Raw genomic sequence first — 12698 nt, 5'->3', positions numbered from 1 at the left:
CAAAAAAATTCATATAAATATAAAATAAATTAATTATTCAAATCAAATTTAGATTAATAGACACATATTCCAACAATTATTCATATCTTTAGCCTCTATTTCATTCCTTTATTTATTTATGGAACTGATGGACGGATTCTTGATGAGTAGGTTACTAAGGAACTCAATTTTTTAACCGAGATCACAGCTATAATATTTCGTTGTGATTCTCATTTTTTTCCCAATATTGGTTTTTGGGTTCTAGGTTTCGACCTGAATCCATGTTCTTGATGCGTTTTATCATAAAAAGAGATTCTAATCATATTGAGTTGTCTTCTACTTGGTATGAGCTCTGGCTCTTTCTGAATTTGGTCCTAAATGTCATTTATTTCTCTTCACTAATATTAGGTTTTCTCTTTTAGTTCAATTGGGGGTTTATGCATTTCTCTTAATCTTTCCTTTAAATTGCAAAGGGCCTGTGTTATATGCCTTGCTACCATGAAACCAGGCCATGGCCGTGCCATCTTCACTGCAGAATGTTCACATGCTTTCCATTTCCAGTGCATTGCTTCTAATGTAAAGCACGACAATCAAAACTGTCCTGTTTGTAAGACGAAATGGAAGGAAGTCCCCTGTCAAGGCCCTAGTTCAAAGTAAGGGTTTGTTACTCAGAGGATTTCAATGTAAATGGTTTATCTCAAACTGATAGTAAAACTAAAACTGAAATCATTTAAACCGTTTACAAATCGGAAAAAATGGGGAGGGTATCGGCCCAGTTCCTTGATTCTCTGCACCGACAGAAAGTGACATGATCTGCCAGAAAATACTAAAATTCCTAGGGCCAATTTCTAGATGACATAACTTTATCATTTCTTATTTGATTCGCCATTAAAATATTTTTTCGAAAATAGTTTGCAAATATCTACAAGCTAGTGGGGCATAGCCTGATTCAGTCAAGGCATCTATCTAAAAAAACCATTTGTTTTCAAGGCCGTCCGAGATTTCAAAGTTTTGGCGTAATTTTTTAATCTTAAATTTTCACTACTTTTATTAGTTTGAAATATATCTTGACCTATTATATAAGGTCTCTTTGGGGTTTTTAACAGATCATCTTGAAATCTATTGAAATCTATTCAAATCAATTGTTTCGCCTCATTTTGCCTACCTTGTGAATTCAAGGGTCATTTGTGCTAGAATGATATCTAGCCCATCCATCCTTTTACTACGTTACTATCACTTGATCACAATGGAGCAACCTTACCATTACACCAAGGCCCACCGGTACTTTTTAATTTTCAATTACCTGGATGAAATCAAAATATTAATTAGGGATGTAAATGGATAATCGAAATCCGAATCCGAATCCGCATCCGTATTCGTTTAGAGATATCTAGAAAATAATCCGAATACTCCGATTAAAATCCGTACGAAAAAAATCCGAATACTTAATAATAAAAAATTAAGTAATATGATTTTGAGGGTTTTGGAAGATTCAATAGGTTCTAGAATATGATGAGAAGATAATCATGATCTAAGAGATATGGATTGAGAGTGAATTGTATCCACCAAGGGGGAGGAAGGTCCGGGTTAGACTAGGCAGAGATGTAAACAGATGGTTGAAAATCCGAATCCTGTTCGTATTCGAATCCGTTTGAAGGTATCCGTATTCGGCCAAGAAATATCCGACCCCGATCACATCCGATCCGTATCCGATCCAAATCCGACCCGTTTACATCCCTAATATTAATTGATTACTCTTCTCTAAGTCTTCAATTAGAGACGCCCAACCCGCTTTTATACCCTATAGGTACCCGTTGGTCATTCCGTATCCGATCCAAATCTTATCAAAGGGGGGTTAGATTGAGCTTTTTGTTTTACCAATTGGTTTTTTCTATTTCCTTTGACTTCCCTGTAGAAAGTATCCTCTATTTGCTCTGGTCATAACCCCATCCTCCTTAATACCTCTCCTATTAAACCCTCTTTTAAAATTCTCTTCCATTTTCAACTCGCCTGGACCCACCACCCTAATTTCACTAGCTTTTGCAAGAATTTTTGGTTTGACTCTTCTCCTGAGTCCTTCCTCTGCCGTCTTGCTTCTTTCTCTAACTTGCTTCGGGGATGGAATAAAAATGTTTTTGGGGAGATTGATGGGATTAAGAACCAACTGCTCTCTAAAGTTGGCCATCTCGAGGATTCTTATCTTCCGCGCCTTGATGACCTCCTCTGTTGTTCAAACAAATTAAAATGGGTCTTGGATGCGGAAGAAAGCTTCTGGATTCAGAAATCAAGACAAAATTTTGTTCGATTGGGTGATAGAAACACCCGATTTTTTCACACGATGGCCAAGCATAATCTTCGCAATCGAAGAATTGACTCCATATGTCTGGAGATTGGGGAAAGACTGACTAACCCAAATTCAATTGCCCTGGCTTTTGGCGAGCATTTGAGTAAGATCTTCTCAACTTCTAACCCCCTGGATGCCAGTTTTGTCGAATGTTTGTTTTCTCCTATTATTTCTGCTGATCTTATTGAGTCGCTTTGTCTTCCTCCTTTAGATGAACTTAAAAACACCATCTTTTCACTTGGCCCCCTCAAGGCTCCTGACATTGATGGCTTCCGGGCATGTTTTTTCTTGAAGTTTTGGAAGGTTATTAAAGATAGTCTTCTTAATTTTATTTCTGGCTGTTTTTCTTCCCTCTCTGTTCCGGCTAACATAAACCATACCCTTATTTGCTTAATTCCCAAATGTAATTTTGCTTGTTTCTTGGGTGATTTCAGACCTATCAGTCTGTGTACTGTGACTTATAAAATTATTGCGAAGATTGTGGCTAATAGACTTAAACCCTTCCTCCCCCTTTTTATTTCCCCTTTTCAAGGGGCTTTTGTGAAAGGAAGATAGATTTCTGATAACATTATTATTGCCCAAGAAATCTTTCATTTTTTAAATCATAAAAAAGGAAAAAAGGGTTTTGTTGCAATTAAAATTGACTAGTCCAAAATTTATGATAGAATTGAATGGTCTTTCATTATTTCTATTCTTAAATTTCTTGGGTTTGGTTCTCCCTGGTGTGATTTCATCTTGCAAATTATCTCCTCTTCGTCCTTCTCTATCAAGATTGATGGCAGCCCGTTTGGCCTTTTTAAGGGAACCAGGGGTATTAGATAGGGTTGCCCCCTTAGTCCCTATATTTTCATCACTAGGATGGAGATGCTCTCTTGCCTCCTATCTGCCTACAGGGATTTGAACCTTTTTCGGGGTATCAAACTGGCTCGGGGTGCTCTTGAAATCACTCACTTGTTATTTGTTGACGACCTTTTCATTTTTTGCAGAGCCTCCTCTGAAGACCTTCTAACCATTAAGGCAATTCTGGATTTATTCTCTGATTTGTCTAGACAAGAGATTAATATTTCTAAAAGTGGCATGCATTTCAATCAGAATGTCTCTTCGGCTGAGAAGTCTCGGCTTTGCTCTTTGCTGGGCATCATTGAAATGGATAGAGACACATCCTTGTTAGATATATGGCCAGAATACCGTGGGGGTATTCTGGACCTCTTTTCTTTGTTATTTTATTAGGGGGTATTCTGGACCTCTTTTCTTTGTTATTTTATTAGTTTTGTATTATGTGGTTTAGTCCCACATTGCTGCCATACAGATGTTTACTGTTTTATTACTCTTATAAATAGAGTGCTTGGGATGAATAGATCATCCAAGCTTTCCCTAATTTTAAATCTGTCCACATGGTATCGGAAGCGATTTCGAGTTAGGGACAAAACCCCTCCTTCAAATTTCAGTTTTCTTCTCCCTCTCTCTTTCGATCTTCTTCTCTTCTAGTTCTCTCTTTCTTCTCCCTTGTTCTCCATTCCCATATAGGGCAGACTCGATGAGGTGATCATACGATCCAGTTGCTGCCCCCATTACCTCTTTTATGCACTATAATTCTGCTGATAAGGACTCGCCAAGCCTTGCGATATTGGATCTTCGCTTTTTTGGAGCTTGCTTCTACAACAACTACAAGGCATTAACTCCTTCCTTTGAAGACCACAAACTGCAGCAGGATTTCTTTTTTATTGGTTCAGTTCTTATCTACTGATTTGAAGACCTCCTTGAGATCGATCCTACTATCACAGGGTTTTTTTGCAAAACCCCGACACCTATCGATCTTGGAGTTGTTGCAGCCCTGTGTTCCGATTTTTCGCAGTGCTTTCTTCCAAGATAGAGGGTTAATTGACCTCGATTGAAGCCATTTTTCTGAGAATTTTGGACTCCTTATTATCCTCATCGATTTCAGCAATTCAGGTTTTATCAAAAACCCCGCCATTATCGATATAGGACTCTTCACTCTTGTCTCGATTTTTGGAGTTAGTTCAGCCTTCACTTGAAGACATTATTGGACTTCTTCGGCGGATGGGTGACTCTCTCGATTCTTCACTACTTCAGATCAGCCACCTACCGATGGTCACCACAAGACTGACTACCACGACTTCACACCAAATCCTATTAAACTTGATGGCTCGAATTACCTTTTATGGTCCAGTTCCGCCTCTTTTGCCATTGTCTGGCCGTGGTCTCACCAACCATATTAATGGCACTAGTGTTCAACCCATCGCCCAGCCCCCTCGGACAGGTGGCTTGCTAATAATGGTGTTCTCATGTCCTACTTAATTGGTTCAATGACTACAGATTTGCGGATAACTTTCTTCTTCTAGACACTTCCGCACATTTGGGGCTTGCAAGGAAACCTACGGGCAGCTTGGCAATGATGCCCAGGTATATGAACTTAGGCAGAAGGTCCTCCATACCACTCAAGGTGAACTTTCAGTTTCGAAGTACTATGCTACTCTACGCAATCCATGGCAGCAATTAGACCACTTCTCTGACTTCCACCCGTCTACAGTTGCTGATATTGCTTCCTATAAGAAGCATGTGGACAAGATCAGGGTCTATAATTTTTTGGCTGGCTTGAATGTGGAGTATGATCCAATTCGTGTTCAAGTGTTGGGCCATAAGCCTTTTCCCACACTCGAACAATCTTATGCATTGGTTTCATCTGAGGAGAACCGTAGGGCTGCCATGTTGCACCCGCCTATTACTGATAGATCAGCTCTCAAGGCTGCTGCCCCGACCCCTTCTGCACCTAGTGGCACTGCTTCTCTTGGTGATTCTACTACAGGGACTGTTGTTTGTGAGCACTGTCACAAACCCTATCACACCAAAGAGAAGTGCTGAAAACTTCATGGGAAACCGGCTGATTTTGAAGCTAAACGGGCCCCAAGACAAAGATAAAGACAAAGACCAAGGCCCATCGATCGAGATCACACTACAGCCCCTACTACGACACTGGTCTATCCCAGGATGATCTACAGGCCCTCCTACGTATGCTTAGGACTTCACGCTGCGCCTCTACTACATCGCCATCGCCAATTCCTCGGCTCCTTCAGTTCACACTTTGCCCGGCCAGGTATTCCATTTGTAGGTCATTGTGCTTCGTGGCTTCCCATCCTTGGATCATAGATTCTGGAGCCACAGATCATATGACCGGTTCCTCTAGTCTGTTTCACGATATTCTCCCACTTCAGGAAAGATAAGGTCAAAGTGGTGATGGGTCCCTTTCTTCAATATCTGGAAAAGGACTCATCAACGGCACTTCCTCTCTTCCCTTATCTTCTTTTACATATTCCTAATTTTACTACTAACCTTCTTTCCATTAGTAGTATTACTCGTGATCTTAACTGCAAAGTCATTTTTTTTCCATCTCATTGTGTGTTTCAGGATCTGGACTCTGGGAAGACGATTGGATTGGGTAAAGTGCATGGTGGCTTGTACCTGCTTGATGACGGTCGCTTCTCTCCACCACCATTGCCTTCTCACTGCATCAGAACTCCTTGGTCTCTTCTGAACTTTACCAGTGGCACTCTCGGTTAGGTCACCCCCCTTTAGGAATTTTAGCTCATTTATTTCCTAGTTTGGTCACCCTACATACTAAGGATGACTTTTTTTGTGAGGCTTGTGTTCTGGCCAAACAGACACGTTCAACTTATCCTATTTCAAATAAAAGGAGTTCTTCTTGTTTTAATTTGGTACATTCTGATGTTTGGGGCCCTAGTCGCAAGCCCTCTATTTCTGGTCATCGCTGGTTTGTCTCTTTTATTGATTGTCATTCTCGGAACACTTGGGTATATCTTTTGCACACTAAAAATCAGGTTTTCTCATGTTTTCAGCATTTTCATAAGATGATTCAAACTCAGTTCCAAGCTACTCTCAAAATATTGAGAAGTGATAATGGAACCGAATTTACTGAATCATAATTTCAAAAATATTTGGCTGATCATGGCATTATTCACCAAACTAGTTGTGTTGATACCCCTGCCCAGAATGGTGTGGCAGAAAGAAAAAACCGCCATTTGTTGGAAATGGCCCGGGCTTTGATGTTTGCGAGGAATGTTCCTTCTCAATATTGGGGGGATGCGGTTCTCACTGTAGCCTATCTCATCAATAGGCTCCCTTCTCGGGTTCTTAATTCCCGTACCCCCTCTGATATTTTACTGGGCCATTCCTCTTTTATTGTCCCTCCCAAAGTATTTGGGTGTGTGTGTTATGCTAGGGATACCAGATCTCCAGGCAAGCTTGAGCCTCGTGGGCTCCGTTGTATTTTCTTGGGTTATTCTTTAACCCAGAAAGGTTATAAGTGTTACCATCCCCCTTCCCGTCGTACCTTGGTGAGTATGGATGTTGTTTTCCATGAAACCCTTTCTTATTATTCTTCACCACCTCTTCAAGGGAGAGTTCTAGTGAAGATGTGCCCTTTGAGATTCCTCCACTAGAGGTTCCTCCGCTGTCTGTCCGGCCTCCGTGACGGCACCCACGGCGCTTGCCACCTCCTTTGATCGATGCCCAACCTCCTTTGGATGATGTCCAACCTCCTCCACTGTTCCTCCCTCACCTAATGGGAATCCTTTACGGGGGAGACCATAGAAAATAGTGTTATTAATGTTCCTATTCGGGGAGCGACTCATCCAGAGAACTATTGGTGAATTTCGAAGAGAATTGACAATTCCAACATACTCACCTACACAAGGGGCAGAACCAACAGAGGGCAGTTGCAATCCACTTTAGGACCAATACCCATCCAATTGCCGGCTCCAGATCCAGATCCTCCATCTCCTGGTAATCCCTCTTCTTCCGACCTACCTATTGCTCACCGCAAAGGTACTAGGACTTGTACTTTACATCCCATATCTCGTGTTGTTTCTTATAGTTCTCTTTCTCCATCTTTTCGTGCTTTTGTATCTTCTCTTTCTTCTGTTTCGATTCCTAAAACTTGGCAGGAAGCATCTACAAATGGAAAGTGGAAGGCAGCAATGTTGGAAGAAATGAGAGCACTACATAAAAATAATACATGGGAGCTTGTGACTCTTCCTCCGGGAAAGAAACCAGTTGGATGTAGATGGGTCTTCGTGGTCAAACAGAAGGCTGATGGTTCTGTGGATCGATATAAGGCACGTCTGGTTGCAAAGGGGTGCACTCAAACTTATGGAGTTGACTATTAGGAGACCTTTGCACCAGTGGCGAAGCTCAACACTGTCCGGGTGCTATTATCCTGTGCTGTAAATCTTGGGTGGGATCTTCAACAGTTAGATGTAAAGAATGCCTTCCTCCATGGGGAGCTTGAGGAGGAGGTATATATGGACATTCCACCAGGCTTCTCGATGACAGACCAAGGGCAAGGTCTAGGCTCAGCGTGCACTTTATGGGCTGAAACAGTCACCTAGGGCATGGTTTGGCAGATTTCACAAGGCTATGATTTCAGCAGGTTATAGGCAGAGTAATGCTGATCACACTTTATTTATCAGACGAGTTGGTGACAAGTTAACTCTTCTCATAGTCTATGTGGATGATATTGTGGTCACTGGTAATGATGGTGATGCTATCAGGGATTTGAAGCTCCTCCTTGGCCGTGAGTTTGAGGTCAAAGATCTTGGTCCTCTGAAATATTTTCTAGGGATAGAAGTTACTCGCTCTTCAAAGGGCATCTTTCTTTCTCAAAGGAAATATGTCATTGATCTATTGACTGAAACAGGGCTGCTAGGCTGTCATCCTTCAGATACTCCTATGGAAGCTACTACAAAACTTAGGGAGAAAGAAGGTGAGCCTGTTGACAAGGGTGTTTATCAGCGGTTAGTGGGCAAGTTAATCTACCTTTCTCACACACGACCTGACATTGCAGTTGCTGTGAGTTTGGTGAGCCAGTTCATGCATGATCCCTATTCCTCTCATATGGATGCAGTCCGTCGTATTTTGAGGTATTTGAAGTCTGCTCCAGGAAAGGGAATCCTTCTATCTCCCACGGGTCACCTTAAGATTGAAGCCACAATCCTATGTAGGGACCAAACTTTTCTATCAGAAATCTAAAACTAAGCAACTGACCCCATTGGTGAACAGGATCAATGGGAGATTCTCATCTTGGAAATCTAATCTTCTTTCCTTTGCAGGGCGTGGCATGCTTATCAAATCTGTGTTAAGCTCTTTACCTGCTTATCTTATGAGTTGTTTTTACTTTCCTAACTCAATCTGCAGGAAGATTGATTCTATTAGTTATAATTTTTTGTGCAATGGAGGTGATAAGCATAGAAAACATTCTCTTATCTCGTGGAAAAAATTGAGTGACCCTGTGCCTTCGGGCGGTTTAGGCTTCCATCCTGCTCATACTCAAAATAATGCTATTCTTTCGCAGTTAGGGTGAAGACTCTTGAATGAAGAACATTCTCCTTGGGCTAAAGTTTTGAAAGCTAGATATTTTCCCTACACCTCTCTCTTTCACCCCGGTACGAGGTTGAAAAAAGGATCTTGGTCTTGGAATAGTATTACCAAGATCATCGGGGCCCTTCACTCCTTCTGTTTTCGAAGGATTGGGAATGGTTGTAATACTTTTTTCTGGACCGATCCCTGGATTCCATCCATTCCAACCTTTGCCATCAAACCAAGCGAATCCCATAGATCGTTTCCTAAAAAAGTTAGCCTTTTTCGAACTAATAATCTTTGGAATGTGGAGGTTATTATAACTGTTGTCCCTTCTCACCTACCCAATATCCTTAATGTTCCTTGCTCTGATTCTGAAGATTCTTGGTGGTGTACTCTTTCTTTTGATGGACGTTTTACTACAAAATTAGCAACAAAGTATCTTTCTTGTACCTCTGTTAATAATTTTTCTTGTGCCACTTGGTGGAAATTTTTTTGGAAACTCAATCTTCATCCTAAGTTTAAACTGTTTTTTTGGCGTGTATTAAATGCAGGGATACCAGTTAAGGATACTGTTTCAAAATGGATTCAGGTCGACCCCACTTGTGCTCTCTGTGGCACTTGTAGACCCTCTAGCATATCTTCCTCTCTTGTGATTGGGTTAAACATATCTAGGTAGCTGGTCCTTTGGGTCTGAGAACAGATTTCATTTCATCCCCATCTTTGAGACATTACTGCATCTCTACCCTCCTAAGCCGCAGGCTTGATAAGCCCTCTGTCATTTGGTTTTTCTCTGTTTTTATTTTTACTTGTTATTTCATTTGGGATTCTAGAAACAATTGTGTGTTTAATTCTGTTAAGCTTAATCCTCACATTGTGTTACAGAGGATAGGACAATGGTTTATGGATCTTCATATTGCTCCCCCTACTGATAATTTGGATGCAATTTCACCAACTGATGTGGCTATTTCTAATCTCACTAGGATTGATTTACCAATTCTAGATTTTCCTGTTTTGTTATGCGCAGGATCTGATTCTGAAGACTTAAGCTATTCTGGATGGGGCATTTGGCATTTTGCTAGATGGCAAATTCTTTTTGTTGACTACAGGAAAGATTAAAAACAATCATGATTTGGAACCAAAGCTGATTGGAATCCTCAGCGGGTTAGACTGTGCTGCCTTGAGAGGTTTGAAGCTGAAAGAAGTTTGGTATTCCAACACGGCACTATCTGGACTTCTTCCAACTCCATCCCATTCTCCTTGGCCTTTTGAAGTCTTAAAATTATTTTTGCAAATTTTGGATCGAGCCAAAGATGTCTCCTTCAAGCCTTTGACAAACTCTACTTTATCAACCTGTTTAATATCTTTAGCTAAACTAACAACTAGGGTTAATGTACCTTGCGTTGTTGAACACTGTACGGATTTGCCTTCTCCGTAATTTATATAATGTTCTCCTTTTCACCAAAAAAAACAAACTACGGTTTGATATTAATGGGGTTGGCCTATAGATATGCTAGCCATGAATATGATCCTTCTTTGAAAACATCACAGAATACCTACCTCCATATCTAATTGTCAATTTGCATATTAGTGATTCATCAGCCATGAAATTTAGGCTGTGTTTGATATGTATTACTAGAATGTATTCTAAGTCGATTTTGTATTTTGTATTTTTATTATCTCAGAATGTGAAATCGACCTAGAATTTATTCCTAAAATTCATATCAAATGCAGTCTTTTGTGGTGTGTTCAAAGGATGAGCTATGTGGCCCAAAATGCTAGCCTTATTGTTTACTGAAGTTTTAGTGACTATCTCCCCCTCTCCCCCCCCCCCCCCCAACAAAAAAACAACTCGGTTCTAACCCATGTGGATGATACCATTTTTTGTCCTGCCACCAGTATAGCATTCAGATTTTTCCCTCCTTTGGCATCATGGGAAACCCTCTCCCTATTTATTAAGTTTTGACACTCTTCATTTAGAAAAAAAAAAACAAAAAGGGATTAAGTTTGACCGTTGGATTGGGAAGGTATTTTGAGAAACAAACTAAAACCTTATCGGGGTTTGTGAATCCTAGGATGGGGTGATGAACTTTCAATAAATTTTCTCCAGAAGAAAAAAAAAAAAATGTCAATGGCACTCCTTGGATTTCAAATTTCTAATTATATTCTTTTTCAAATTATAGTTAATAACTAAGATATTATACTTCTATTCCAAATAAATAGGTAAGTGACGTGTATTCAAATTTAAATATTCTTAAACGCGTTAATTGCTATCTTTGAATAGTCATCCCTGGGAAATATCTCTCTCATTCCGAAACCTTAAACAAGTTAGTTAAGATTAAGATTAAGATTAAGATTAATTAAACAAGCTAGTCACTTATGAATGTTTGGTGGAATGGACTGCGACACTCGATTCATTCCTGAACATACATCAATTGAAGTACAGTACCTCCAATTGTGGACCACACTGATCTGATCTAAAGGCATGCAGAGGACAACATCTGTATTAAAAGATGATGGGATGGAGATGATGTATCCAATCCCTCCTTTTGCTTTTTTTACTTTTTGGTAGAAATATCTTATTACTCCACTCTTCATACTAACATGTATACTGAAAAAGAATCTCTGTGCCGCCAGGGCGAGTACAATAGCGCTTCCCTCTCCTCACATGAAATAACCTTTTTTTTTTTTTTTTATACGAAAAGAAAATTTCATTAATGAAAAGGAAAATTACAAACCATCTCCACAGCACGGGATATTAGTAGCAGAATCAAAAAAACATTTAAACTTATTTACAAAAGCTAGGTTAGAAAAGTTCTTAAAAGAGATATTGGAGGATTTAGAAGAAATCTTCAAGAAATAATCAAGGACTTCTAGGGGCCAGGACGAAAGGGATGGAATTGGAAGAAGTCCAGGTAGCAAAGAATTTGAGCACCAAACCTCTTTCAGCATCAACCCTCTCAAGGAAGCAAAATCAAGTCCGTTGAGAATCCCAATGAGCTCAAGTTCCAAAAAATGTGAATTTTTACTTCGATCAACAGGTAGATAACGAAGTTTACCATCAGTCAAAAAAGCAAAGACCCAACCCGGCTTACCTACCCCAGTGGAGCCAATCCTTGTACAAAGCAACACAGGAAAATCCAACACAGGTAAATGACAGTTAGAGAGAGACATAGTAGAACTATCCATATTGGTGCAGATAAAGAAACATCATTAAGTTTAGAGGAGGGAGGAAAAATGTTTAGGTCCCTCAATCATTGGTTTATTCTACAAATTGTCTTCCCAGGGTTGGAGTGAACATTGTTAAAAAGCACATCATTACGAACTTGCCAAATAACATAACATGAAATAATAAAAACAGAAAAAAATCAGATTAAAGAACACTTGTCCAGCTTTCGGTCCAGTAAAGTAGACGTGAAATGACCTTATTGCCTTCTTATGTGCATAATTGTTTCGTCGTACCTAAGGTATCAGATTGGTCAGGCTTACCCTTGTTTTTTTTAAAACGTTAAATTTTTTTTTATTCATATTGACCTTTGTTTGTGCTGATCCATCGATATGGGATCGGACAAGAATTGGTATTGATCTCCATTGATACCAATATGAATTGGCAATTCCAATACCGATTCCTCAAAAACCGTGGTTGCACCTAATTGGTACACCATACACTCTTCTATGTGATTTGTCAGATAATCCTCTCTTTATCTATATTTTGAAAAAAAGATTGGTCCAATGTCCTTGTACAGATTTCTCTATACCCTTTTCATATGATAAAGGGTATAATTTCATTATTTGTAATGTGCAGATTCTTTATTACACTGTTATTGTAGAAAATACCCTACCCCTATATGTAATAGCAGTTAAACGGGTAAGAATGTGTGGAACCCGTTGACAAATCAACGAGTTCCAAACTTCCAATATACGGGATAACTAAACAATCAAGTCAAACTGATAAACACTGCAATATATAGAAACATAAACA

The sequence above is a fragment of the Telopea speciosissima genome, chromosome 2 (genome assembly GCF_018873765.1).
Source record: "Telopea speciosissima isolate NSW1024214 ecotype Mountain lineage chromosome 2, Tspe_v1, whole genome shotgun sequence".
NCBI classification, from domain to species: Eukaryota; Viridiplantae; Streptophyta; class Magnoliopsida; order Proteales; family Proteaceae; genus Telopea; species Telopea speciosissima.
This window is presented reverse-complemented; position numbering follows the sequence as displayed.